The sequence below is a fragment of the Passer domesticus genome, chromosome 1, assembly GCF_036417665.1.
Source record: "Passer domesticus isolate bPasDom1 chromosome 1, bPasDom1.hap1, whole genome shotgun sequence".
In the NCBI taxonomy this organism is placed as follows: Eukaryota; Metazoa; Chordata; class Aves; order Passeriformes; family Passeridae; genus Passer; species Passer domesticus.
This window is the reverse complement of record NC_087474.1, coordinates 37,240,250-37,246,249: the sequence shown is the minus strand read 5'-3', so window position 1 is coordinate 37,246,249 and position 6,000 is coordinate 37,240,250.

Sequence of the window (6,000 nt, the reverse complement as noted above, 5' to 3'; positions counted from 1 at the left end):
CATGAGAAGAATCTCAGGTTTATATAAACCATGTAAAAAATTTTGAAAAAGCAAATCCTGTGTTTCAAAATTCTTAGTAAAAGCACTCACCCCTCAGTGTCAGACTTTTCAAGCCAAAGTAGTGATTTTTGCCTCTCTATATTTGAATGCTTGTGGGTAGCAAGTTGCGTCACTACTGCTGCTGCCTTAGGCCTGTTTAGGAGGATTTGGGTTTAAGGTTAAATCAAAGTTTGAGGTTAAAGCAAAGTTTGTAGGCAAAAATCTGTTTCTTCTTTTGTGGTGTCTTTCACTTCGCTCTGGTTCTCATCTGTTTAAGGAAACCCCTTATTGCTGAGGTGATTTAGGGTGAATCCTCACTAAAGGCTGTTTTACATGACAGAGAGAAGTGCTGGAAAGAGGTCAGGGTTTCATTGATGTAATCCTGTCTCAGGGTTTGGAAAAATTTATGTTTGCTGGTGTTCAGTTGATATCCATGACTTTGATTTGAGGAGGCTGCTATTCCAGCACAATGGGTCACAAAAAAAAAAATCTATGAAAATTTGGAACTCATTCTAGCCAGGAGTTCAGAGTATCTTTTGAGTTCTCAGGAATCACTGTAGGTTTTCAGCTGTCTGGTTCAGAGGTTTTCACCTTCCTACCTTCAGCTATCTACTAGTTCTTCGAGGAAGACCTAAAAGCTTTGCAATAATGCTTCTTCCATGCTGTCAAAAACTACATGCCTGAGGAACTGTGATATCTTTATTCAGAATATTTAAAAAATGCACATATTTCTTACATGAAAAAGGTAGAGTTGCATAAAGGATTGCTTTCAGTTGAGTGGTTTTTATTTCCTGCCTATAAATTTATGACATAGCTCAGAGATGACATAAGTCAATAGCTGGTAACATAGTTACAGACTATGGAAAGAGACCTGGCAGAGAATAGTCCTATGCCACTATTACACCTGGAATGAAACTAACTTGTGCAGAAATTACTCAAATGTGTAGGGGAGATGAGTCTTGGAGAAAAGGTACCTGCATCCTACAAGTGAGGGTTTGTAGAAACAGTGCAGCAGTCTTAAAATATCCTGTTAATTGATTGTGCTCTCTGGCATTATTGGAATTGAGAGTGGCAAATCTTCCTATTCTCTGCTGTTTCTTTTTTTTTTTTTTCACCCTGTAACTGGTTTATACATGGTTGCCCTCTTCTACTGTCCTACTCTTGAGCCTCCGGGGCCACATTTGTGGTTGGTGTATGAGGAGCAGGGGATGCGGAATTGCACTGTAGGCTTCCTGCAGGTGATAAGCACAACAAGCACTTCACACAAACATCTTTTGATGACATATGGATGGTATCTCCTTTAGGGAAAATACATCTAAGGTAGATTTAGATTGGAGATTAGGAAGAGATTCTGTACTGTGAGGGTGGTGAGGCACTGGAGTAGGTTGCCCATTTGTGGGTGCCCCATCCCTGGAAGTGTTCAAGGCCAGGTTGGATGGAGCTTTGAGCAACCTGGTCTAGGGAAAGGTGTCCTTAATTTTTTCTCTTTAAAAAGTATAATGAATGGCAGTATTCAAACTCATTAAGAATAAGATTTTCCCCTATTGCTTCAATATCTTAGTATTAAGCATTATCGTGTGCATAACAGCATGGTACATATTAAACAAAGAAGTTCGTACTGAGTCAAATAATTTATATAATTATTAGCAGGTCTCTTTGCTAGTTGTACAACCTTTAAAAAAAAACAAACAAAAAAAGCTGAAGAGTGTAATCTCCTTTTTAAATGCTGCAGAGGCCATTTTATATTTCTGAGACTTGGGAAATCCCACTGTCTCTTTATGAGATATATCTAGGGATCATCTAAAACTGGAGTTAATTAGTGCAATGTTTATTCTGATGTTAATATTATTTTTCCATTCACAGTTCCTGTTTGGTATATCTATTAAAGTGTTATGTGTTACTACACATCAGTTTAGACCTAATCCACCACATTCCTATTTATCCTTTTGTTTTCTGTGTGGGTGTAGCTTCCTTGGTTTAAATAGAAGTAGGCTTAATCAAGTGTTTAAGTGCTTACAGAGTACAATAAAGGTATAATACATTAATACTGTTTTTGCTAAAATGTGCCTCTAACATTGTTCCTTTTCCCCAGCTGTCAACCACATACTTGATTTTCTTATCACTTTATCTCAAATTATTTCAGCATAGCTGTCCCAAATATTTTACAGATCATATATAAATAAAAACATACTTTAAGTAACCTTCTTAAATTGTTGAGCAAACACATCACTAAATGGAGGACAATAAATAAATAAAAAGAAGACCCAATCAAACACACTTTTACAAAACCCAGCCAATGAACTATATCTCCAGCATAGATATAAGGTTCCAAAGTGAGTCGAGGAGGTGGATAATGAGGGCCTGAAGGGCCTCTGTCCCAGTCTTTGTGCTTTTTAGGATAGCTTTGCCAAGTATGTTTCATTGGGCACTGTGGAAGTTTGTAGGCACTGAATTCTTGCGTACTCCAGAAGGCAGGCAATGAGCTATTGGTAGCTGAAAGCCTTTTTGCCCCATTCCCTCCCATCTTGGTTAAAAATAACTTATATTTACAAGGTTATATTTGCTCCTGGTCAGTCCATGGTCTGATTCACTGTACAGCCAGGCAGACCTTTGCGTACCCAACTGAGACATTGTTAAAGGAACAAGAAGCAAGAATTACCTAAGCTGCCAAAAGAAGTGAGCTTCAGGAACAAAACAGCATCCTTACTATGGACAGCCATACCATGGCCTTGCTTCAAACTGCTATGACAGGGGCAAGGGGGACCCTCTTCACTTTTGTAGAGCAGGAGTAGCAAGAGGCTACTTTCACAGCTCTCTGCTGTAGCAGCAAGCTTTTCCCTGGAGAAAAGCACCTGGAAGGAGGGGAGGTTGTAGATAAGCCTTCCAGTCCTTACCCTCTCTTGAGTGACTGGCTGGGACCTGACGCTGTTCTTGTCACATCCACGCTGGTCTCCAGGGGCTGTTGACAGGATCCCAGGAGCACTTTGTTCACACACTATTGACATTCATGGTGCACTTCACGTTTCCCAAAGTTAATGATCCGGACTGTCTGCAGATGCAGGCAGACATCACTGCTCAGACCTGTGGTGCTGATGAGCTAGTTGCAAAAATCATGTTTTACCTAGAGTGACGAAATACATATAAGGTTTGTGAAAATTGACCTTTCTTGTTGGATGAGTTTCAGGAAACAATTTTTCACTTAATGACTGGCTTGAATTTAGGCCAAATTGGTAAGTCTGTAAGTCTGGACTATGCAAGTAATTTTGAACAAATTATTTATTCAGTGAAGATAGCTGCTTTTCCTCACTAGTACATAGTTCATAGACAGACTGTGAAACTCTTTAACTTACTTGTAATTCAAAGTTATTCATACATTTCTTCACATAATAATTCTTGGTCTAAAACTATTTATGAAAAGATTATCAGTGCCTGCCATGAAGAGACATGAAGGAATGGAAATTATGTCTGGTTCAGAATCAGCTTGAAAATGTAGATGGATATGCTCTAACGCGAAGAAACTCTTCACTGTTCAGTGAATGTGGCTGGTTTTCCTCAAATCATTTATTTGACAGACCAGTTTTTCTGGCATTTGACCAACTCCATAATTCATGGAGAATTTTCCTCCCCCCTGCCCATCATTTTCCCAGCTCTGCTGAAAGCCTTGCAGCCAGACAGCTGTTCTGAATGAAGTGTATATATGGCCTCATATTGGTTCCTAGTAAATAGGTACACTGGTGTGAAACCACACGTTCTACCTTGGGGCCATCTTTGCAGAGGACAAAAGGACATGGACACTTGCCTGCCCACTTTGTAATAGAATTGGCCCCTCTGGTATGAGCTGCAGTTAATAAACATTAGTATAGCAGCATGAACTTTCTGGTGTGAAGGGCAACACCTGTACCTGCTGTGCTGTCAGAACAAAGCTAGCATGCTGTACCTTTTAGCATCCCTTAACTGCTCACAAAGAGAAAGGTGAGGAGGGAGACCTGCTCTTTCCAATCCTGATTCTTTCCTGCATCTGGGCAAAGCTCATTTGGGCATTGGTCATTGAATCCTTCAGCTCTTCTGCAGAAAAGCTGGTACTGCCTGGGGTTTCTGCTTGGAGTCCCAGACCAGGACATTTATTTAAACCTTCAACTGTCTTTCCTCCAGTGGTAGCATAATTCCTTTGGTTAACCCTTTGGTTAACATCAAACCAAAGAGACTGATTCCTTTTAACTCCATCAGCTTTCCTCCCTTCACTCTCCACTGTTCCCCTCTTGCAGCCCTTACCTTGTTCTTTTACCTGCTTCACTTACTTCTTTTTTGGTTTTGTGATTCATAGCTTTTCTCTTTAATCTTTGCTATTTTGGGGAGGAGGATGTCTTTCCTGGCCCCAGTTAGTGCTCTTTCAAGATTTGGCTTATTCTTTATAAGATATCCCATTTTTTTCCCTTTATTTTATATTACAATGGAGCCTCCAGCTGGTATTAATAATCACTGAGTGTTCCTACCCAAAGAATTTAGAATGCAAATGAATTAATTCCACAGGTTAAAGAGACCCATCCTTTTATAAACATATAGTGTTCAAAAGCAGTAATTAAAATTATTAAAAACCTGATTTCGTTGTATCAGGGTAATAGGTATTAATATAAATACTAATTTAGGAAATAGACCGTTTTAAAGATTCTTGCTTGCCTGTAGGTTGTTTTTATTCTGGCCTTGCAAGATTTTTAACCTATCTTCAGTGTTGCAGAGAGGTAATAAAGTCAGCTATCCTGGATCTTATCTTTGATTTAATATACCTTATTCTTTCTCACTTAGCTCTGCTCTTTTGGTTCTGGTAGCCCTCTGCAAAACAGAATAAGTATTTTCATTCAGTTCTGCAGGTGATGAAAGACATAAAACATTAGAATGGGTCCTTTAAAACAGCTGTAAACTAAAATGATGCTTGTAAACTGAAATACTGCAGTTTTGTTCACCCTGAATTTTAAAATAGTTTCATGAGGTAATTGAGCCTTAAAGGATCTGTTTTTTTTAACTCTATAATGTTATTATGCAGTTGCCACAGGGGGAGCATATGCTTGCTGCCAAAATCTAAAACTGGAATCTTGGATGTTAAACAGATAAGATTAAGTCATAGACTTCAGCTGTACGAGAAGCAAGCACAACATTCATCTGAAGCATGTGACAGCTATGTCCTGGAAAACTGTTTCTAGACAGACATTCTTGCCTGCTTACATAGACTGAAATAGGCCATTCTCATTCATTCAGTCTACTGAGTTTTAAGCACCTCTGTAGAACTGTTTGCTTGAATGTTTTCCCCATTTTCCTCAAGTGTGGTGTTGCTTCTTTAAGGAGCCTTGTAAATTAAGCCTTTCACCTAAGATGTTTATTCTATTAAGGATTTCTGCTGTTTTTGTTGGTCACTGAAAATACACCGTGACATTTGGGTTTTAAGACTTACTTTTTCTTAATTGTATCAATGGGTTTGTGTCTATGTTGGATTTCAGGTATCAGTTTATGCACTTTCTGTGTTACATTTTATTGTGCCCTAAAACATGACAGGCATTGCACTGAACAAAAGCATGATATAATCACTTCCCTGAAGAATTTACTATCTGACTTTAGATTAAAATAGGAGTAATAAACAGCAGGAGGAGATGTAGTGAGAAACTACCTCGCACATTACAGCAGTAAGATCAAGCTGTTAAGCTGTTGGGGCTTGTAAACACCTCAATTGCTTAACTAAATGGTTTATTTAAAATAATTATGATCAGTGAGCCACTAATTGTAGGCACCACTAAAATGAACTCAAAAGGAGGGATTTGAATGAAAAGTTCAAACTCAGTGAACCAGAATCAGCATTGCATCTCACAAACCAGGCAGCATGAGGCAGAAAAGCTTGGTGGAGAGGTAGGTAAGTGGGACATCAAGACTGATGTCACTGTTAAGTGGAGAGAGCAAACCTCCGTACACAGA